The 25,040-nt window shown below is 39.2% G+C and overlaps 1 long non-coding RNA gene across 1 annotated transcript in view; it reads right to left on the bottom strand.

Annotated features, from left to right (window-relative positions):
- LOC122552744 overlaps positions 1-24,546 on the bottom strand; it is a 40,442-nt gene extending 15,896 nt beyond the window's left edge. Inside the window, exons 1-2 of the long non-coding RNA XR_006312477.1 lie at positions 24,462-24,546; positions 17,655-17,700 (exon numbers count right to left, since the gene is read on the bottom strand). This is a non-coding gene — a long non-coding RNA (uncharacterized LOC122552744). The remainder of the gene's footprint in view (positions 1-17,654; positions 17,701-24,461) is intronic.
- Positions 24,547-25,040: the final 494 nt, after the last annotated feature.

Here is a 25,040-nt window from a genome sequence, read left to right as displayed (position 1 = left end):
AATGGGAGTCACACAGAGAATGGCAGCCCATAAATCACTGCTGAAGTCAGTGAGTGTGCATGCAGCAGTAGACAGTTAGAAGTCTCCAAGTAAATGCAAACAGTGTGAGTGTTAAGAAACACAGTTAAGAATCATGTGCAGATGCATGTGTGGCCCTGCACGCAAAATGATCTGGCAGAAGCATGTATGTCATAGGAGTCTCTGAGTACCAAAGAAAAATGTTGTCAGGTTAAACTGGTGTGTGGGTTGGACTAGGAGCAGATACAATGATATGGTGAGGCTGATGGTTCACTGACCCCAGCCTATATGGATGCAGGATTGAGGAGGCCATGGAACTCTATTGTGTAGAAGCAGCTGGACGATGATCGGGACAAGCATTCGATAAGATGCCAAGTACTTGCTCTGAATTACAAGTCAGGAATTTGTCTAGTTTCTCAGGAAAGAGAGGAGAATTGGAAGCGGTGTATAAATAAAGTGACTTGGGGCATTCTTTAGTTGCAAATGTATAGAAATAAGGTAGTTGCTGCTCAGTGGCGAGATTCTGGTCACCACTTAAGGCTTGAGGGAAAGATCATAAATATTTTTCTTGATGTTGAGACTCTGATTATTTTTTCATTTTCTCTGGTCTTTTTCCACCTTTCTCACCATTCCTAATGCCTCATTGAGTCATAGAGTCATAGCGATGTACAGCACGGAAACAGACCCTTCGGTCCAACCTATACATGCCGAGACATCCTAACCTAATCTAATCCCATTTGTCAGCACTTGGCCCATATCCCTCTAAAACCTTCCTATTCATATACCCATCCAAGCCTTTTAAATGTTGTCATTGTACCAGCCTCCACCACTTCCTCTGGCAGCTCATTCCATATACGCACCACCCTCTGCGTGAAAAAGTTGCCCCTTACGTCCCTTTTATACCCTTCCCCGCTCATCCTAAACTGATGCCCTCTAGTTCTGGACTCTCCCACTCCAGGGAAAAAGACCTTGTCTATTTATCCTAACCATGCCCCTCATGGTTTTATAAACCTCTATAAGGTCACCCCTCAGCCTCCAATGCTTCAGAGAAAACAGCCCCAGGCTATTTAGCCTCTCCCTATAGCTCAAAGCATCCAACCCTGGCAACATCCTTGTAAATCTTTTCTGAACCATTTCAAGTTTCACAACACAGGTGACACGGTGACTCAGTGGTTAGCCTGCTGCCTCACAGCACCAGGGACCCAGATTCGATTCCAGGCTCGAGCGACTGTCTGTGTGGAGTTTGCGCATTATCCCTGTGTCTGCGTGGGATTCCTTCAGGTGATCTGGTTACCTTCCACAATCCAATCCAAAGATGTGCAGGTCAGGAGAATTAGCCATGCCAACAAGCAGTGGACGCAGCACTGATCCTTGTGCCACACCGCTGGTCACAAGCCTCCAGTCTGAAAAGCAACCCTCCACCATCACCCTCTGTCTTCTACCTTTGAGCCAGTTCAGTATCTAAATGGCTAGTTCTCCCTGTATTCCATGAAATCTAACCTTGCTAACCAGTCTACCATGAGGAACCTTGTCAAATGCCAGAGAGTGGCAAATTCCACACATTATCTTTGTGAGTTTTCAGCTCAAGAAGGACTAATTTATCCTACTGCTGAAGTAATCAATCCTGTCAGGAATTGAGCATCTTAGTTTAGATGTCTACAGAAGCATTCAAAGTGATTGACGTTCACTTTCAGATGATATGAGTTCCGTTGGGACCTTTTATGGATGTGAAGTCCAAAATCTTGAAGGTGGTACTTTCTCACCAATGAAGCAAGACTTTTCACCCTTTGTAGCACCAGGAAGGACAGGGCCTAAATTAATTTAGGAGAATCCACATAGTAAACATTCTATACTGTCTGCTAGAGGGAATAACTTTCTGCATGATATTTCATTTAATATATTGACCTGAAAGTTCCTTTGGAAATCTACCCCTTTTCCGACTAAGGCGATATGCAAGTTAAAGTAAAATGGCATAATTTGTTTCTTGTTGTCACACACTGCCTCATAAAATGACACTTAAAATATTTGCTGAATTAGATCACCAGATGGCACTGGTACACGCCTGGCCCCTGCAAATGGAGGCGGTGTGCGTGTGTCCAGACATTTTCCAATCAACCTGTTCAGAGATGTTTATTACACAACTCTGAAGCAAGAGGGACCTGAACCCAGGTCTCCTCATTCAAGGAGAAGGACACCACCAAAAGAACACCTCAGCTCTTTGTGTCCAATGGACCCACACAATTGCCCTGAAACATCTGCATATAAAATTACCTTCCAGAGAACCATCACCACATAAGAAGCAACATAAACAGCAGAGCTCTGTCACTGAACAGCTGCAGCATCTAAAAGGTCATTTTAGATTGTTTAACTTGACGTAGAATCTTTCTGTAGCCTAACAGTTTTTAATAGTACCTGAGAAAGGTACTAATGGACTAGGCAAATGGATTTCTCAATGGGACGGCCCGTCTTCTTGCACTATGAAAAGGAGAAGGATGAGAATTTACTTCAACACACGGACGCCTAGTATACAGATTTTAAAGACTGAGAGAATAATCTTTGGGTTTTATCGCCAAAACATTTCTCAGATGATGGTGCTTCACCCTTCTGTAGGAAGTGAACGTATGATTCGAAATGCCTTTTGATACCCTTTCTTCCTATAGAAACCTTTCACGAGCTGTCATTTCCTTTGATGTGTTTTACAACTCAAGAGAGAATTCATGCAATGAATTGCTCATACAGCTGAAGGTCTCCATCATCTTAATTATGGAACTAACATCATTCTCACTGTCTATGCATGATAATTTACTACTCTGAGGCACCTTTGAGGACTGCATTTCTCAGCTGGCCAGCCAATGGCATTTTTCTTGATCTTTTAAACTGGGATTACGCTCTCCCCTTCTCCTATTTCCAGAGTCTTCTTTTCAGTTGTACTTGGAATGTCATTGATTCTGACTAACTAAATATTGCTATTGAATGGATATGGCTGGGCTGGTGCTGGAGCAAACAGGATCCTGTACTGCAACCGGGGCAAAGGGCAAGACTTATGGATATATATAAGCCTAACTGCTCTTCTGAGACACTGGCTGCTTCTTCTTGTACGTATCCTCACGGATCTCAAATCAAGTAAAATTTCTTGAGCTTACAAATTTTCAGGTGACCTTGAAGCAATAAAAGTTGAGAGAGTAGCTATTGCTATTTTGTTGAGAATCGCATGGAACTTAAATAACTATTGTGTCCTTTGCTGTGCCCACACACTTCTGATCTTATCACTATAATGATCGGATAAAGTCAGCCAGGCGGACTGCATATAATGATTGGACTAAGTAACAGCTGGAATCAGGGAATCCTAGCTAACAGATATAAACAGGAGTGTCAGGGGTTTTACTCACATCATGAGCTGACTTTGAGCGGGCTGGATCAGTGCCATGTACTATGCGCCACCGTGTAAATAAAGTGTGACTTGGTGACAGGATACCTACCTTTGTGGAGTTACTTCAATCACCATGCCTCATATTTCTATATCTTCTGCAGTTTCACCAGTTTGTCAACTTGCAAACTGCAAATTTCCCTTCGCAGCTGCACTTAGTGTTTTGAGCATTAGTATTCCTCCTCTAATTGTAATTCTTTTGCACAGATGATAACAACCATTTCAACAGCAAAGGACTAACAAAGTGTTGAAGGAAACTGACCATCATTCCCACTTCTTTTCACCCAGGGGTCTACATCTATCCCATGGTTCTAATGCTTGTACGCACAGACTGTCTTTAAACACACTCAAGATAGGCCGTGTGAGTTCACACCATGATATGCAATCAAAAAGACACAACATTGATGGCAGACACTCCTTGTGAATAATGCAGGTTTCCCAAGTCCCAGTTCATCTTATTGAGGGGAAATGACTGGTCAGAGGGAAGCTTCAGCACAGGGAATATTGTTTTCATTCATTTTGATTAAGCTTGTGAGATCACTGAATCTCTAACTGTAGCATAGTTTTTCTTGAGATGTTGGGGGTTACATATACTGCCTGAGTGATCTTTGCTTTTAATCTTCAAACCAGTATTTCATGAGGCTTACTGTTTAAATTTCCAGAGTACTACCCCCTTGTTCTACTGATAATACATCAACAAATGAATCAGAAAACCCAAGAACCCTTCCTGAGACTGAACTCTCTCCCAAATTGCAGCTCCTTCTTCAGTCTTTTCAGTTGCTACTTTCAGTGATAACTGTGTGGCACTTTAATCAGTTTCAGTATCCTCAATCAGAATTCAATTTCCCTTTCTCGCAGTGGTGGTAAACCAATAACCAGTAATTTTATCACTAGCATCTAACTCTGCATAATTAATTAGGCCCTTAGGCACTTCTAAGGTAACTTGAGTTGCTTACTGGTATATTACAGGTTAGAAGTCTCACCTCAACATAAACCTGCTAAGGATAGTGGAATCTAGACTGTTGTCTTTTATTATCATTAAGTAAGTTTTCCATATTACAAAATGATGCTTAGGGACAAACTGATTGGAAATTGCATGATGTCAAGACTTGATATCAGTAATGAAATCGTAACAGTGGGTTTTTTAAAGCTGCAATAATGATGGTTCGTGGTCAGACATTTCAATCAACTGAACTTCTGTGGCATTTGGCTCGACTCAAGACTGCTCAAAGTCTTCTCATCATGTTTCAAAATATAAAACTGCAGCAGACAAATTTGCTCTCAAAACAAAATGATGATAACCCAAAGGGGAGGCAAAAATAAGGATAAGATCACTTCTGCAGAACTTTTATACTATGGGTCCTTCATGGGTCAAACAGCACTGAGCAATTAAAAGCAAAGTGTGCCAGGAACGGAGTAAAAAAAGGTCAGTCATGATTGGAGGAGAGGTGAATATGGAAGAATTTGTGACAAACTACTCCCCACAGATAGGGCCACGATTCTTGGCTGACCTTTCATTTTTCGGCTGTGTCAGACACAGGATGGCTTTGCAGGATGTTGGTTTGAAGAGAGGAGAGAAATTGAAACAAGTTGCAGAAACGTTAGTTAATGGTAGGATTGAGGTTTTGATCTGGATCTGTTACAATTCATTATCTAATGGTTAACTTGGAACATGAACATTAACTTGTGTGTAATTCCTTTGCTGCACAGTTGGATTCTTGGAAGTCAGTATCCTTATGTACTCTTCAGTACTCATTTGAAACAGAAATATTGAGGGGAAAGAAACGTACATTGGGCAAAACAAAAAAAGCTGAAAAGTGCTAATAACTTTCTACTAATTTCTAAAAAAAATTAAGAAGAATTTCTAAAAATCATGGCATCAAAGAAAAATGTCTGTGGGAAGAAAAATTCTGATTGAGAATTAGTCCTATTTAACTAAGTAAAGGAGAGGTGCTACAGGTGAGGAAGGGTAAATAGATTCCCTACTTTTTGACCACCTCAGTTCGTACAACAAAGATTTTTAATTCCTTTTAGCGTGCAGCTATATCACTGTTAAATCAAAATGATATTCACTAGTTCAAAATTAAGGAGTCAATGAAAAGGTTTTCTTGAAAGGAAGAGGAATTTTATTACTTACTAACCTCAAACATAATGCAACATCAAATACACACCCAAAGATTCATGTATGAGGTTTAAAAAGGGTAGAGTGCCTGGTACAGAAAGACAAAAGAATAATGCAATTTTAAAATCCTTAGAGCCTTTCAGGTGTTACGTTTTGCCTGAGATGGTTGTTTAATTGTTGATTTGTACCTCAATCAGTGAAGTTATTAGATAACTTGTTTTCTTGGTGAATGGACATTTCACTAATTTGTTTCTCTCCATGTGTTGCCTTCAGAGACCCCAAGGGGAAACAGGATGGGAGAATCTTCCAGTTTTGCTGCTATAAATCCAGCTCTTCCACTCTCTGCTTTGTCCAAAATTAGCTACTTGAAATACAGTTAAATTGTGCGTTCCTGGGTCTGGCTTCGTTGCTTTTCTTAACTGGATAATTTGCAAGTAACTTTCATCTCCAGGATGTGAAATTATCTGCAAAGATATAACTTAAACAAGAGACACTGATCTGAGTTTATGTGTTTTGACAATAATGTTGATGTCATTCTCAAGCCATTATTGTTTACTGATAGTTTTGAGAGCTGGTAAAACTTGTGGTCAAGTGATCACTGGAGCCAATTTAAATGAATGTTTTTCTTTTCTAAAAACATGCATCTTTGAAAGATCTCAGGTATTAGAAAACAGTTGATGGAAGTCAAAAATTGATAGTTAAATTTGACTACTACCGTAACATATGCTTGTTTCTTATCTGCTATCTGTCTGTCCCTTCTGTTCCTCACTGTGTGTGTGGATGAAGTCCCTGATTGCTGACACCACTGGCTCCTAATCTTCTAAGACTAACATTTTTTCCCACTGAAGTGTTAGTATCTGAGCTGCTGCGGGTGCACTTTGTTCCCAGGCTCCAACTATCTGATTCAATCTGATTGAAAGATTGTACAGGTTAAACCTAGGAGAAAGTGAGGACTGCAGATACTAGAGGTCAGAGTCGAGAGTGTGGTGTTGGGAAAGCACAGCAGGTCAGGCAGCATCCGAGGAGCAGGAGAATCGATGTTTAGTGCATAAGCCCTTCATCAAGAATCAAGGGCTTATGCCTGAAACATCGATTCTCCTGCTCCTCGGATGTGCCTGACCTGCTGTGCTTTTCCAGGTTAAACTCAACCAAACAAAAACTTACCTGCAATATATCCCCATTACAATGCAGCAAGACATGGGATGTCTCAGGTAGAGAATCAAATTAACTACCTCCAATACCCAAACTTCCCATTTGTTCTGAGAAACCAAATGATCAATTTAAACCCATGAACAATCCAACTGTCGACTTTTTATTGGCAAGAAATTCAGAAAAGAGGACACAAATTGTTTGATATGATCACCTCTCAAACAAACGCCAATCGCTCTTTGAAGTAAAATAACTTTAGGTCTGTTTATTAGCTTCTCAGTAGAGATTCTCATTTGCCTTACTCTTAAAAATTGCAAAATTTATTTCCCTAAAAAGAAATGAATTACAAAATTACAGATTTGGAACGGAATGAATTACCCATATCCAGTGAGTTCAATATGTGAATCACTTCATGTCTATCTCTTTGCTCTACCTTTCCTTCTGTTTGTATTTTTAAAAACTCAAATATACTTTCTCTGACATGCTATTTTGCAAAGTCAGTAATTATCTCATTTTCTTACTGTAACTGCTACCAAATAATCCCCAAATACTTGCAACATCAAAACTTCTAAGCTAATTCTTCAGAAGATAAAACAGTACTTTTCAACAGAATATATTTCAACAAGTTAAAACTTTCAACAGATTCAGATAAATAAGTTATGCTCTTTAAAATATTCAATTAATTTCCACTGCACAATCACAAACACAATATGACTCAAATGAAGCAATAGCTAAGAAATATCATTTCTGTAATATCAAGTAATGATAATAAAAAATTATCAGTGACTAGAATTAGAATTCCTACAGTGTAGAAACAGGCCCTTTAGCCCAACAAGTCCACACCAACCCTCCAAAGAGTAACTCACCCAGACGCATTCCTCTACCCTATATTTGCCCCTGACTAATGCACCTAGCCTACGCATCCATAAACACTTTGGGCAATTTAGCATGGCCAATTCACCTAACCTGGGCATCTTTGTATTGTAAGAGGATACCAGAGCACCCACAGAAAACCCAAACAGACACGGGGAGAATGTGCAAACTCCACACCTGAGGCTGGAATTGAACCTGGGCCCCTGGCGCTGTGAAGTAACAGTGCTAAACACTGAGCCACCGTGCCACCCCAAGTCTTCTCGTATGAATCGAATTGGAACATTTAAGTATTGTTGTTGCACGTGCTTAATTTGGCAAAGTTTTTATGTCATCAAGTAGTAGAGTTGCAAAATAGGAAGTATTCAGTGCTGAATGTTACACTTTTTGAACCAACTCTGACCTGTGCAAGTTTATTGGAGGGATACTACTGTTATTTCACCTAATTTACCAAACTCACCAAATTAACTACCTACCCTGCCCCTGGAATGTATCATGTTTGATTCTAGCCCCATCTTACTACACGCCATTCCCAGAACAAGTCATCACTCATTGGATATCTGTGAAACTCCAGCACCCCTTGTTCCAGTGCCATATTTGAAAGGCTGCAGTAAACCCAGATAAACATTGGCTTTCTGAAGCTGTCCACTTCATCACAAACAGATTTTGAACATGGGATCCTGGTCAACAGGGTGGTGCAGAGGAGGGCTGTCCTCTTCCTGGAGGATTTCAGAGGAGATAACACCTGGCAGCTTGTTCCAAGGTTGCCTCCTAGGTCAGTGCAGACTCAATGCAGTCTCCATTGGAGGAATGGTCAGCAAAGTCATACGAAGGTAAATGACCTTCTCTACCATGCCAAAGTGAGTGACACATTCTTCTCTTTGATATCTCACAATCACTCTATCTCTGTTACTGTTCCTTCCTATCACCAAAGCTCATGCTAGGCCACTCTCACTGTGCCATTTTCCCTCACTCACTCTAACACTCAACAAAATCCCTCTTCAGTCACACTGCATGACCTCGGTGTAGCCTACTCACAACCTCAGAACACTTCACTGCCCACCAACACTAACTACCATGTAATCTACCTTTGTTTCACTCAATCCCTACCATTCTTTCATTTCGGGAGAAGACAACCCATAACAGACATTGAGAGCCTGTACAGATAGGGAGGTGCCATTAAGCTCCTCAACTCTGATGGGAAAAGAATCCTGTCCTGTGCAAAGCCCCACCCCTTCCCGTTTATCTCTCCACCCCCCCCAAAGCTTCCAGCCTCATTCCTGATGAAGGGTCCTGCCCAAAAAGTCAATTTTCCTGCTCCTCGGATGTTGCCTGACCTGCTGTACTTTTCCAGCACCATTCTAATCTTGACTCTGATCTCCAGCATCTGCAGTCCTCACTTTTGCCTAATGGATGGATCCCTCTACCCAAACTGCAGAACCAGGCAGTAGAATAAGAGTTAGTGGAAGGGAATGGAAGAAGACTTTATGAGGGCACTTTGGGTCACATGGGTGACTTTGCACTGAATATAATTTTACACTTTGCAAAGTCACTAATTTCCCCTTACATCTGATTGTTGGCTTCTCTACTCAGGTCCAAATGTCATTTCTACAGCATGCAGCATCACTTCATTGGCACAGACAATGTTCCATAGATGGAGGCCTTTTGTTGAGAGCCTAAAGCATCACCTGGAAGACGAACATGGGGTTATGGTGCTGCTGAGATATCTGACCCTCCTTATCCAATGTTCCTTCTTCTTTGAAGTCTGAAAGAGTAGGTGTGAATGGGTTGGTTTCTGAGTTGTTTACTCTGTGGCAAGGAGATGCAACATAAATAAAGGGATATTAATATGGCTGGGGCATAGGAACCTCACAGTTCTGTGTCCTTCACTATACATGGGTCTGTGGGTAATGTTAATTCCTTCAAAAGGCCTAAAAATGGAGTCACTTACCTGCCCTCTCCAATTGTGGTCTTCTTCCCCATTGCACACTTTCAATTTCTGGCAAGATGAAAGATGACAGTGAGCACTCTTCAGCCAGTGGCTTGTAGCCTCTCCCCCAACATGTAGCGAGCCTCCAAACATCCAAATCTCCTTCGTGGTAGCCCTTCTCATGATGATCATAGAAACTTGGCAAATGCTGGATGCCATTGCTGATGGATAATGAGTGTACATGGCTGCTGCCCATGGATTGTACTCTGAGTTGCAATTTGGCTAGATGTCACATGAATGTGCTTCGGAGCAACTGGTGACCTGAGTCTGCCAGTTACCTACTTTGACTTCCATGTCAAGTTTTCTTGACTTTTCATTGTTCGGCTCATTTGATTGGATAGGAAGCTAAATATAAATTGGGTGACTTGGTCCACCAAAAAAGGCATTTAACAAGAAATAATCCTAGAGCTATTTGTTTCTGTAACCATTCTCTGAGGTCATTGCTAACTATGATGTAAATCCAGTTTATATTATAAAATTCAAAACTCCATCAAGTCTTGACATTAAATATCCCTGTCATGAGTTTTTGAACAACTCACTAGTTTGATCCTTAATTGATAAACTTGATCATATCTAGTCAAATAAATTCTACACTGATTAGTTGTGTCTAATTGCTTGTTTGATCCCATGCTCCCTTTTCTCCTAAACCAGTTCAGCTTCAACACATTCTGCCTACAATCTCAGAATGATGTGGCGAATATCTTTCAATAAGCTGTCTCCATCTGCAACAAGATGCAAAACCTTTACAATTGACAACTGTTTCTTGAGAAATTAGCCACTCATCTTTTCCAAAGCATAGTTGTCAAGATATGCCTTGTTGGACTTTTTATCTGATTCTGCCACAAATATCATCAAAGCTGATGTCATTCCAGTCCCATATAATTCCACTTGGGGAAATACACTACAAGGTCTGTAGTGTCTGAGAGAAAAACTGCAAATCAACGTTACCAATGGAGACCCCTTCCTTATCTGTTTAAAATAGATGGGCATGCAGTGTTATCATTGTTTTAAAGGTATTTATAATATAGATTCAAGCAGTCATAGTTCTTGCTTTAGTTTCAAATATTTGAATCTATTACACAAGAAAAAAAAAGAAATTGTGAATAAAAACTGAAATTATTTGCAACCATTTGTCACAGAAATAAAATCATATAAGATGCAACCATAATATAACTTCTAAAACAGCTGTTTAGTAGTTGATCTTCAAATGTACAAGTACATTTCTGAAAATATTACTGACAATCCATTCATCAAAATATTACACTTGACCAGAGATTTAAAACACAGGAAACCATTGAATGTGCCAGAATCAGAACTTATGAAGAAAAATTAAGAAACACAGAGCTACCCTCACAATATCAGGTGCACGTTGACAGCCAGAAAATAACATGCATCCATCAGTGATCAAGAGGCTTTCCAAAAAACATATACAAAATATTTAGCTCAAATGAAACCCATCAGTCTGACTAGCAAAACCCAGCTATCTGGGTTTGCTGCAACTTTGTACAATTCCATGATGTAAGCCACCATAGTATAGTCAGGATTCTTGCCAAAGTGCATTTAAAGAGAAGAATTAGGCTTATTATGTAAAAGTGAGTTAACGTCTGATAAAATGTTTCACATTTATTCCATTCAATTACACAAAGGAATTAAACCCAGTTTGATTAATTTACATAGAAATTTTCCAAAGAGGATGAAAAAATGAATAAGGCAAAATTTAATCACAGAATATTTTGAAGATTGTCTCATTCCTAATTTGTTTACAGCTGACACATCTCTCAAAAACAAAGCTGTTGTCTCCTCTGACGGTGCTGACAGTTGGAAGTTCCATTTCCCAAAACAATGATAGATAAGTCCCATCATCATTCCTAGGGCTATTTGTTTCTGTAGCCATTCTCTGAGGTCATTGCTAACTATGATGTAAATCCAGTTTATATTATAAAATTCAAAACTGATCCTCCATCAAGTCCTGACATTAAATACCCCTGTCATGACTTTTTGAACAACTTACTAGTTTGATCCTTGATTGATAAACTTGATCATATCTAGTCAAATAAATTCTACACTGATTAGTTGTGTCTAATTGCTTGTTTGATCCCATGCTCCCTTTTCTCCTAAACCAGTGCAGCTTCAACACACTGCCTACAATCTCAGAATGATGTGGTGAATATCTTTCAATAAGCTGTCTCCATCTGCAACAAAATGCAAAACCTTTGCAAATAATGGAGAGACGGAATTTTCTGCACAAGAATGTTGGGTGTAGAACGGATAGAACTTAGTTGTAATGGCCTCCATTGTCATTAACAATACAATCTTGCAAAAGAAGAATAGAGTTAGGGTGCAATAGCACAGACACCTTTACTGTCACAGCCAGTAAATAGCCTTGATTCTGCGAGACTGGCAAAATCTGAGCCAGGAATGTTTGGCTGACCCTCCAAGTCCAAGGATAACTGGACACAACCTTGTGACATATGATAAGATGAATGCTTAGACTGACTTCAAGCACAGTTACAACCCTGTTTCAACAGCTGGTTTAACTGAGGATTCATTCAATCTGCTCAGTGGCTGATATTTATAGGAAGTTGTGAACTTAAAGGTGAAAGGCTTCAGACAGAAGCAAATATTCTTCCAGTGTTCACAATGCATTAAAATTAATATTAAATAATTGTCAGCCTCTAATCAGGGTGGGGTAGGAGGGTCATGTAGGGAATTAAAGGCAAATTCAGACTTGAGGCATGAAAAGGAACTAATGACCAAGCAACAGAGAAGAACAACACCACACCTTCTGTTTGATGGCAGGGAAAGTGAATTTGACAGGTGCAAAGAAGGTTTTCCCCTTGTCATTTCAAGGCATTCTCTACAGGGAACAGCAATGCACTGCGGCTATTGGGAAGTTGTCCACAGGCTGTAAAATACTGTCGAACCACCTTCCCTGCCCTGTAAAAATTTACCCCTACAAACATTCTATTAGTTGCTTAATACAGGTATGGATAGTCAAATGATTTGGCAAGATCAGATGTTTGGTATCTGAATCCCTGCAATGACCTATTGCCGTGGTCTAAAATGCCTCCAAGTTGGTCTTCAAGCTGTTGAACATTAATGTTACAACTTCTTTCTAAAGAGGAGGTACCGGATATATAAATTTAAAAGGTTGCTTAGGTCTAAAACTGAGTGTCTTTGAGTACAAGTGAGTATGAATATAAGGTGCCTACATTTATTGCTCCTCATGAACTCACTCTCCCTAGCCGAACCATATACTGTCATTGAAATGTCAAAAGCATTCTGACACTCTTAACTATGCACAGGTTTGTTGATTTATTTCAAAATTACCTCTCACCACATGCATAAAAAACATTTTTTAAAAACCCTGTGTTTTTGGTTGTGGACCGAAATGGGAAAAAAACAGTTTAAAAAGAAATTGTTAAAGGATTGCTGTACTTTTAAAAGGAAATAACCTGACACACATTAAAAATACTGTTTATACAGCTGCTTGTCAACAGTAGTAGAAAACTAGTTTGCAGATGAACTGGAACCAAGGGGTACATATAAATGAAGCTTTGGTTGCCAACGATCAGTTGATTGGTCTGTGAACTAGTGAACAGTTATTGATGCCAAAGGTCTTTGCCTGCCAATTACTATGGATAGGCTCTTGGGTAGCCAAACAGCTTGGAGATGGGAATGTTTAGACGAAGCAATTGGATCTTTGTGAAGATAGGATGGTCTCTTTCTCTGCAGTAAAAAGCATCTCAAGCCAGAAGAAAGCTAGTTTATTTCTCCTTTCCAGTTGGTGTCAACTGTGACTTTTAATTGCTAAGTCAAAAACTTTCATAAGTGTGAAACAGCCTGTGCTAAAATAAGTGAATGTGTCTCAGAAGGAAAATCATGAAGCTACATTCTGATCAACTCAACTAATCCTGTAGACAGAGGCCACTGATCAGCCATCCAGTCTTTCCCTCCACCCATGATACAAATGTTATTTTCTGTATGTGTGTCTATCTGTCTGTGTGTGTGCAGAGAAGGATTTATAATGGGATTAGAGTTTTAACTAGCACAGCTATATGAGTGTGGCACTGGAAAAGCACAGCAGGTCAGGCAGCATCCGAGGAGCAGGAAAGTCGACGTTTCAGGCATAAGCCCTTCATCAGAAATGTGGGGGGGGGGGGGGGGTGCGCCCTCAGGGGTTGAGAGATAAATAGGACGGGGGTAGGGCTAAGGGAAGGGTAGCTAGGAAGGTGACACGTAGATGAGGGTGAGGGGTGATGGTGATCGATCAGAGCGGAGCAGATAGGTGGGAAGGAAGATGGACAGGTAGGACAGTTAAAGAGGGTGGTGCAGAGTTGGTGGGATCTAACGAAGGAGTCGTGGAGGGAATGGTCACTGTGCAATGCTGAAAGGGGTATCTCTGAAGGTGGGGTCTCTAGGTGGCAGAAATGGCGGAGGACTATGCATTGTATCTGGAGATTGGTGGGGTGGAAAGTGAGGAACAGGGGGTTCGACCCTTATTGGGGTTGGAGAGGTGGGATTCAAGGGTGGAGGAGTGGGAAGTGGAGGAGATGCATTGGAGGGCATTGTTGACCAAATGGTAGGAGAAATTGTAGTCCTTGAAGTAGGAGGCAATCTGGAATGTTCTGGAGTGGGATTGCTCCTCCTGGCAGCAGATGCGGTGGAGGCAGAGGAATTGAGAGTAAGGAAGAGCATTTTTACAGGAGGTGGAGTGGGAGGAGGTATAGTCCAGGTAGCTGTGGGAGTCAATGCGTTTGAATTAGATGTCCGTGTTGAACCGGTGGCCGGAAATGGAGATGGAGAGGTCCAGGCAGTCCTCACTTTCTCCTCGCACAGTTATATGTCAGCAACAGTTCATAATTGTTTATCTCTGGCTAGGACTTACCTATTTGTCATAAGTAGTCATTCTTGTTAAGTATAGAATACCTGATCTGTCAATCATCTTGGTCTGAAAGACAGATACATTGGGAAATTTTGTATGCTCTTTTAAAAAACATCTTTAACTTTGTGATGACTCCAGCAATACCAGGGCTTGATTTCCAATGTGTTACCCAGTGAAGCATGACTTAAATAAGGTTCTGCATTAGGACTGCTCAAATCAGCCCTGTCTATCATTTATATCCCAATAATTCTGAGTGCTAAGAATGTCATTCGATTTCAGCCAGAGCTTCTATGAATTTTAGGGATGTATTGACATTTTAACTGGTGGCCACAAGACAATGGAATGCATAGGCAAATCTGAATTTAGCAGCAAGTTGAAATAAAAGATTATTGGAAGTAGCTTTGAAAAGTCTTTGATCTCTAAAATCTTAGATCATAAGACCTTAACTTATAAAATCATTAGATCATAACAAAAATTAGCATGAGTGGGTCGTTTGGTCCTGATCCATGATTTAATACAATCACAGCTAATCAGTTTGTGGTCTTATCTTTATTTTCTTGCCTGGCTCCCATAACCCTTACCTCCCTTGTTGATCAAAAAATCTATCTCAGTCAGCATTAAATATTTTCAAAGGCCTAGCTGAACACAACCAGCTTCCATTTCACCCAGGACAGTGTTCTTACAGTGGTGTGGATTCCATCAAAATTGTTCTTTAATCTGATCATCAAAAAAATGGTAAGAATTAATGCACCTACAATATAAAACAAGTAAGGGGGACCCTGTTTATTTACCTCAGGTTTCACCCTCCTATTTCTAACTCAGCCCTGTGTCTAAACACGAAACTTTCTTGTTTGCTTTTGTGCTGAGATTGTGTTTCTTTTTTTCATTATTCATTCATAGGATGTGGGCATCACTGGCTAGGTCAACATTTATTGCCCAGAAGGCAGTTAAGAGTCAATTACATTGCTATGTGGTCTGGAGTCACATGTAGGCCAGACCAGGTAAGAATGAAATGGCAGATTTCCTTCCCTACAGGACTTAAGTGAACCAGATAGGTTTTCCCCAACAATTGGCAATGTGATTCATGGTCATTATTTGACTCTTATTTCCAGATTTTTAAAAATTCAATTCAAATTCCAACATCTGCTATGATAGGATTTGAACTCAGATCCCCAGACAGTCCAGTGATAATACCAGTAGGCCATTTCCTTTACAATATGTCAGGTGATTATCACATTTTGGGATTTTGGATCATTTCTTTCTTGATGGAAGAGAATGTAGTAATTATTAATGATTAGCAGCCCCTCCAATTACATGTATGCAATCATTTCCCTCATTCAGCAACTGTAACAAACTAACATCGTACTGTTTCCAAAAGTCAGGATAGTGTTTTGCAGCCCAACTGCGATCCCTCCCCATCACATTTGCCACCCTAAGCTAGTTCACCCAGTGGTGGTACCTGCTGTGTCCCTGATTATGTTGGGCTGAAGGGAGGTGGGAGAGGCTGCCAACAGCAGGATATCAATTAGGCTCATTCTTGAGTCAATTGTATCCTTTATTCCTGAGTCCACCTTTGCTTAGTGGCTTCTGAGGAAATAAATGGAGGCCACATGGGTCTCCCATACCTTCATAATGCCACCCAGTAAAACTGTCAGGTTTACCAGCTGCCTCCAGAGAAGGGGGTTCTCAATACCAGGCTCTCTGCTTCTAAACATGCAACCCACCATCATCCCATGTGCTGAAGGGGCAGACTGCCACTGAAAGTCAACCTGCCTTGCCCTTTGAGGTCTCTCTCTCCCACTTTCCAGGGGCATGGAGTCATTCTGTAAGCCTGGGCTACCAGTGAAATAGTCATATAAATCAAGCATTATGAGTACTTGATTATAACTTTTGTGGCTGCCCCAGGAGTAATGGGGCTTAAAGGTCAGTGCACTTTCCCAAGTGGATTTTAACAGTAGACAGAACGAACGTGTACTCACACCATGCTTTTTCCAACTGAACAAAATAGGCAACAACTGCTACCTGTTTCATTTTTTCTGATCAATCAAAGTCAATTTACCCATTTTAAAGTTTAAACACATTTTGGCTGTTAACTGTCAGTTAATACCTGGTTGGTTCATTCTGCAAGGCAATGCCTCTGCAAATCAAAGACCAAAGGCCAACCAATCAACATTCTCCTTTTATACAGATAAATATTGTTTCCATGTACTTTGTAATGATTTGCAAACTGTCCTGAAGAGTGCAATGTGAAAAAATTCTCCAGTTTTTTTAGGGAATGCATTCATTCCAGCTGAAGTAACAGACCAGTCAGGACTTCATTGAAAACCAGTTCCATACGATGTGAGCTGGGTGCAATGAACATTCGTTGACTGCAAATTGTTGCTTGAAATACAAATGCTCCCTATTTGTTCTCAGAAGCAAATGTAGTTTTTGCTGTTCAATAAAAGTGAACAATTTTCACTACTTGAATGTTCCCACATTGAACAGATGTCATTCTACACTTGCATTACAGAGCTAGCATTAATCTCTTAGACAGGGCTGTAAGATTGCATCGTGCTCAAGGTGGGTAACTTGTGTGATTTATTCTTGTATCTGCAGTTACAATGACAGTTAGTTAGATATGTGATAGTGTTGAATAGCAATACATTTCAAATGTGAGCAATATATTTGCAATGAAGTGTCACCCATCGCATCTATGTGCCCTCAGAAGCTTTTGTTTATCATTCCCCTCCCACTACATGCATTGTGAAGGGCAACCTCTGGATGGCAGTACTTGACCTGGTGCACAGCTGACCTTAAAAATGGAGCTAGCATCAGGAATCTGGAAGGTAACAGTGGCACATACTTTAGCCACTGGTGAGTACATGATACTGCAAGTGAGGTGCCATTAAGGTATGGTATATGCATAATGAGGTGAGCTTGGACAGTTACGTGAGATAACTACCTAGAGCTCACGGAGAGAAACCCTTCTTGAAACTTCCTGAAATTGACCATTAGCTTACTTTTGGTAAAAATTCAGCCCAATGTCAATGACTTGCAGACTGCGTAATATTTCACTCTAAGGTCCAATGCTAATTCAGGTCAATGAACACATTACTTTTCAAATAACAACAATATAAATACATACTAATATAAAAATGTATGGGAATAGGAATGCTGGTCTGTATAAACTAAAAATTATTTCTGCACTTACCCAATCAAGATGGCGTCAAACTATCTTGGGTTGAAGTATTTGTTCTCTATATTTGTTGCAATTAAGGTAAAAGGGAAGGTGGTATTAATGCAAAATTATTTCACAAAGATAGATTAGTATATCATATTTTGCAATGAATATTGATTCATTAGATCATAATCTCAAACTGTCCTTAACCCAGCTGAAATGTTTTAATGTTACTTGTTTTATCTTATAAGTCACCTAAATTAAAGAAATGTAAAAAACATTGTGAAAATTTGCTGGCATCATATTATAATTACTATTATATTTTTAGATACAGTGTAACAAAAGAGAAATTTTGAGCTTTAAAACTTTTGCACCATTCTCTCCATTTTCTCACATCTCCTATTTTGTTTTTTGTAAATGGTAAAAGGTTCATCCCATTTTTTTGTAAACTTAAGGAGATAGTTGTATATCTTGGTAACCAAAACATTTTTTGATTAATGGTAACCACTCACCAACCCCTTGACCTGATACATGACAGCTAACAAAAATAATGTTGTTTTTACTTAAAACAAAGTACTAAAAGATTCACAAGAGTCTCCCTAGATTGCTTCTTAGGTGTTTTAAGGCAATTGAGTAAAATGAATTCTCTACAACAAGGTTTAGACTGGCAAAGGAAATTGTTATTTTTTTATCCATCAGGCCTGCTTTTAGTGGCATGCTCTATACACAGGGTGTTTTCTGGAATACACTAACACTTGAAGTTCTTTGGGTGCCTTCATCATTGTCAACTGAAGTTTACATAATACTCATCACATCATAACCTACATAGCAAAAAAATCAGTGTAACATGCCATATAACCTTATGGCAGTGACACTGCATAATAGTTGGAAAGATAAGATCAGTGACATTTACCTCCTGGATAACTTTTAACACTGAGTTATCTCTTGGCTTCTTCACAAAATGAACAAAATTGAATAATGTAAATAAAGCTAAATTCATTCATCATGCTAATATCATTCCATCACATCAATTAAAATCTACTTCAAAATGATGAGCACAAACTATATATCTGACATGGAAAAAAATTTCAGAAACTAATTCTATGAGTATAACTATAATTGATGTAAAATATATGAAGGATATAACAGAAAAATTCAATATCATTGAAAAGGCATTACTACTTTTTTAAATGGAAATTATTCTTGTTGTTTTTCTTCATCAGCGATTGTAATGAAAGAGGTGGAATGCCTCATCATGCAATCATTTTTCCAAAATGACCAACCTACTTATGAAAAGGTGAAGTGATCATCACTATCTCTTTCTCCTATTCATGGTACACATAAAATATCCAAAATTAAGTTTGAAATTAAGAGTGTTCAAAAACAAAAGATTGATAAAAGAAAGGGTACTGTTTAGAAATACTTGTTTTCCCAAACAGTTGGTTTTCTCAAGAATTAAGATATTTGGCATACAGTCACTGTCGTTGATCCTAGTTCTGTGCACTAACATAAAACCTGTAATCACCCAGTTAATGGCTGATAAATGTTAATTCTAGTTACAGCACCACTTAACTTGCATCTTTCATAAAACAAAAATATATTAATCCTAATCAGATATGGGCAACTCATAATATGAGGAACACCTTAACTTGATTTCCAATATAGCTTTTACCTTTTATGATTTCCATGGCATTATGTGTGCTACGCGTAGGGACAATGCATAATATTTTGGAAATCTATGCTTCCTTTAGCTAGTGAACCTTTTATTACCACATCAAGATGTTAAAATGGAGCCGATGGCATGACTGTGTACATATAAAAGACAAATGCACATGCCTGGTAAACAATGGTATTTGTGGAAAATTAGACATAATGGGTATTTCTTTAAGTCACTTCATTAAATACATATGTTATAAAGCTTGGTATTTTGCCCAGGTACTGGATTTATCTTATAATAAACTTTTATACAAGGGCTCAATATATACGAAGGTTATATGGGAGAATGTCATCAAGTAAACAACAAGTAACAGTATTAAGAATAGATAGGATATTGCCTCTGAGTTATGCAAGCTCTCAATATCAAATATAACACCTTGTGTGATTCCCATCCATATCATGGCTGTACTGCTAAGTACACTAATTTCTGTTTAAAGAATAATTTATATTTTACTCCTTATGAATCTTATGCTGAAGAATTTAAAGCAACTTGGTCAAATGATAAATTTCTCGTGTTTTTCTGCCTTCTCACTGTGTGCTTCAAAATGCTCAATAAAAGACTTCCTTTATCTATGTTGGAATAGACTGATTTTCTGCAAATTGGGGATCTTGCTGCATTATCACATGTCATATTTGCTCCATCAATTTGAGCATTTTTCATACTTTATTTAAAATAAAACTGGATATATTGTCAAAACATAATCTAATTATATTTGATATTATGTAATAACAACTGCGGAATCTGAGCGAGAGAATAGGGCTTAATTTGCACAAGCTGAGAATATATATGATTGTTCAGAATGATGATGCACTACAAATTAACATGGGTATTGACCAATATAAATGAAATGGACAAGCAAATGATTTCAAAGGGCCAGTGGAGGCACTTACTTCAATATATCTTGTGGTAGCACCAAGAACAATCATTGTCGTGGTATACCGATGTTTTCAGAGAAAAACATTGTTTCATCTACTGAACTGTCTTCTGATTCTACATTTCTTCCTTTAGCTTTGGAGAACTTATAAAACATAAAGCAATAATGATGGTAGTTATTGATATATGCATTCTTCAGCAGTACTGTAACAGCATATTTATTGTAATGCACTATGAGTGATGGTAATCATTCTTTCCTTTTCTCCTCAGGTTTGATACTTTTCTGCAGGTTATATGCACATTGTTATGAAGGTGTTTCATAACTAATGTTTTATTGAAAAGCGATTCATTTGAAAAGTTGAAGAGTTAGCTGTCTTTCTTTTTGACAGGTCATGGAAAGTAGAAATTATGTTTAAACTAATTAAACAACCAAGGCTAGGTTCATCAGAGTCTTATAACTTTGGTTCATTGTTGAATTTACTGAAAATTATCTACCTGGTGTTTACAGCTTTGTTTTGGACATTGTTTGGTGTTCAGTTGTAGTACAGAGAGAGAGTGAGACAAGCTGCCCAGTTCATACTCTGCCTTTATGAGATACCTTTGTGACAGGCACATGTGGTAACTGAAACCCTGTTCCAGCTTTCTTTTAATGAAAAAAACCTCTGAAATCTCAATGTTTCCTCAGCAAAATGTGTATGGAGATCCCAGTTTCAACTGCCTGTATTTAATTACACCTGACTACATGTGCAAAGAGCCTGACAAAAAGCCATCTTGAACATTTCTTCAAGAAAATACATTATGAGCAAAAGATTAACTGGGGAGAGACCAGAACCCCTTAAATATCATATGACCTTTTATGGGTGGAACCACAGGAGATGGGTGAGATATTAAACAAGTATTTCATGCCAGTATTTACTGTGGAGAAGAACATGGAAGCTAGTGAACTTGGGAAAATAAATATTGATATCTTGGAAAAATGACCATATTTCAGAAAAAGAGATGCTGGGCATCTTAAAATGCATAAAGGTGGATAAATCCTTGGGATCTCGTCAGGTGTATCCCAGCACTTTGTGGGAAGCTATGGAAGAGATTGCTGGGCCCTTTGCTGAGATTTTTGTATCATCAATAGCCACGGGTAAGGTGCTGGAAGACAGGAGGTTGGCAAATGTGGTGCCATTATTTAAGAAAGGTGTTAAGGAAAAGCCAGGGTACTATTGACCAGACAGCCTGGTGTCAGTGGCTAGTAAGTTATTGGAGGAATTCTGAGAGACAGGATTTTCAAGCATTTGGAAAGGCAAGAACTGAAAAGGGATAGTCAACATGGCTTTGTGTGTGGGTAATTGTGTCTCATTTTGAGATTTTTGAAGACGTGACAAAGAAGATTGATGAAGGCAGAGTGGTCAAGTTTGTCTATACAAACTTCAGCAAGGCATTTGACAAGGCTCTGCATGGTATACTGGTTAGCAAGATTAGATCACATTGAATCCAGGGGGAGCTAGGCAATTGGAGACAAAATTGGCTTGCAGGTAGGAGACAGAGGGTGGCGGCGGAGAGTTGTTTTCCAGACTGAAGACCTGTGACCAGTGGTGCGCTGCAAGGATCAGCGCTGGATCTACTGCTTTTCATCATTTACTTAAATTATTCGGATGCGAATATAGGAAATAGAACAAAGAATAAAGAACAAAGAAAATTTACAGTCTAGGAACAGGCCCTTCAGCCCTCCAAGCCTGAGTCGATTCATATGTACTGTCTAAACCTGTCGGTCAATTCCTAAGCATTTGTATCCCTCTGCTCCCCACCTACTCATGCATCTGTCCAGACGCATCTTAAATTAATCTACCGTGCCTGCCTCTACCACCTTTGCTGGCAAGGCATTCCAAACGCCCACAAGTTTGCAGATAACACCAAAATAAGTGGTGTAATAGACAATGAAGAAGATTATCTCGGAGTGCAACGGGACCTTGGACAGATGGGCCATTGGAGGGGTGATCTTATAGAGGTTTTTAAAATCTTAAGGGCACGGATAAGGTGAATAGCAAGGGTCCTTTCCATAGGTAGGGAAGCTCAAAACTAGAGGGCATAGGTTTAAAGTGGCAGGAGAAAGACTTAAAAGGGACTTGAGGGGCAACTTTTTCACACAGAGGGTGGTGTGTATATCAAATTAATTGCCAGAGTAAGTGGTAGATACAGGTATGGTTACAACATTTAAAAGGTATTTGGTTAGGTACATGAATAGTAAAAGGATTAGAGGGATATGGGCTTAAAACAGGCAAATGGAACTAGTTTTCTTTCGGAAACCTGGTCAGTATGGATAAAATGGATTGAAGGATCATATTTCCATGCTATATGGCTCTACTGCTCTATGACTCCATGACAGGAAGATATGAATCAAAGCACAGAGCAAATCCACGTTAGCATGTAATCAGTTCTAAAATATGGAAGGTGAGCTGGTGGAACCTAATAGCAGTCCACGTGTTCCAGTGGAGAAGACTCCAGTCATTAAGAAACTCAGGGTTGACTTAAATGAAATCAGAAATCTGAAGGTGGTAAATGAGCTTCATAGAGTCATACAACGTGGAAACAGACCCTTCGGTTCAACCAGTCGATGCCAACCATGTTCCCAAACTAAACTAGTCCCAGCTGCCTGCAGTTTTCTTGGTGCAGATTAAGCCAAAATTGAGCTGCACAAATGGAAAGTAGAGGAAGAAACTTAGAAGAAGAACAGTTCTGATTTAATCTGTGGATCTAGTGCTCTCTTATTCCTCCTGGTCCAATAATTATAAATTAACATTAACTTTGCAGGAGCCTGTTTTGCACCGCTGCCAATCAAACCAACCAACCAGTGCACTCGATATGTGGCAACAACTTGTAATTTAAATGAACAATCAGGGTCCTACATAAAACATTGGACTCTAATATGTATATTAAAATTGACCAATCAGCTGAGCAGCTGTGGCTGCCTGGTTGTAGGCTTTCTAACATTGGCAACGTGCCAATCATTAACATTAACATGATAATTACTCTTCTGACCTTGTTTGGAGACTGCTGCTTTCCTATTGTCACCAATTCTAGCAAGTTAGAACTGGCTTTTTTATGAGTATGCAGTTTAGATTTGTGACTAGATCGTCTCATGCATAGACATTTATTTTAAGAAACAATTCAATCTATATCTGGATTAGACAGAGATTATGGTCAATTACCTGTGCATTTGACCATTTCAGTCCCATCCTGGTGATCACCTTGAATTTTGTCAATAGGACATTGCAAACAGCTGGTAAAATATCTGTGAAAGCAGCCAAAGATGACTCACCTGCAGATTTTTATTTAAGGAAGCATTTGGCCTCACCCTAATAATTCAGATAAGATTTGGCAGCACATCATGTTGGTGATATTAATTCCACTGATGAACCACTGGAGAATCAAAGCTGTTCTTAGGCTTCTGGGCATTTGCAGATAGTTTTGAATATATTTACCCTGTGGTGTAGTAAGACAAATATTCCATCCTTTGTCCTGGATCAAGTTATGTGCCTACACCATGTATGTGACATTCATCATGAGTGGGAGTGTGGCAGTATCATATCTCCTACAGCAAACAGTTAAAGTATTAAAATCCAGTAAGTCATCTCAAGTTACAAATGTCAAAGAATAATAATAAATCATTGTCATAAATCATTGTCTACAAACATAATAGCTTTGGTGTTAGTGAGATTTTCAATAGAGTAGCACAGAACACGTGCAAGTCACTGTCAAGGGTTTGACACCAGTTGTGCTGCAGGGTACATGGCTGTGCATAAAAAAAATCATTACTTGGTCATGTTACACGAGGAACATAATGATTTATCCTTATCTGGGTCTGCTGAATTGTTGAAGGATGATAGTCGTCCAGTTGGGTTAACACACATAAATGCAAATGAAGAAAGAAAGAGTCAAGCAGCAACTAACTTTTCCTCCATCTTTTGATACTTGCAACATAAGCACTTTCTGAAGACCAAAAAATGACGAGACTCTGACTTCCTTTGCACTTATGTTGGGTTTTATAACTCAAGCTTGACATTAATGAATTTCAACAATGTTTTTCCTGCACTAAAACTGAATGTTATTAAGTGAAAAGAAAAGGCTTAAATACATAACCCTATTATACAGATCTCAAAAAGATAGCAATGAGAAAAAACATTTAGTGAGAGATGTATACAAAGAAGCTATGCAGTTGTAACAGTGCGCCCAGCCATGTTTGATCCTCCAAGACTCACCTGGTCACGTAGAAGTATCTAGGGGACAGAAGACCTGAGGTCATTGGCTTGCTGTCACTTGGATGGATGGAAATTCAGTTCTGCTGTAGAATTTAAAATATTTCAGCTAATTAAGGGAAAACATAATTTTTTGACAAGAGAGTAGAAGGAACAAGAGCTTTCAAGAGGTCAAACAATCAGATTGTTTAAGCACGCATAAAAGAAGTGGGCATATCTCAGAGAAGTATATGGCAGAATGTAACTGAAATCTCCACAATTTTAATAGGCAACATGACTTTAGAGGAGAATCAGTGACTTTACTGATTGACCTGGCTAAGAGGCTCAGGTGACAATATAAATCTTCTCTCACGTAAACTTCTTCACTCATATTCTTATTTTTCATTACACTTAGCAGAATGTGAATATTGTTGGTTAAGCCAGTATTTATTGCCATCGTTAATTCCCTTGAGAAGGAGATGGTGAGCTGCCATCTTGAATACTGCAGTCCATTTGGTCTTATCTCTCATAATCTTTGGGATGGATGTCAACCCTCTGATAGTAGGGGAGCCTGTCAACACATGGGGGACCCAATCTTTCAGA

This window comes from Chiloscyllium plagiosum, chromosome 9, assembly GCF_004010195.1.
Source record: "Chiloscyllium plagiosum isolate BGI_BamShark_2017 chromosome 9, ASM401019v2, whole genome shotgun sequence".
Lineage (NCBI taxonomy): Eukaryota > Metazoa > Chordata > Chondrichthyes > Orectolobiformes > Hemiscylliidae > Chiloscyllium > Chiloscyllium plagiosum.
Note: the sequence above shows the minus strand (reverse complement) of the source record. Positions and strands in the feature narration are given on the sequence as shown.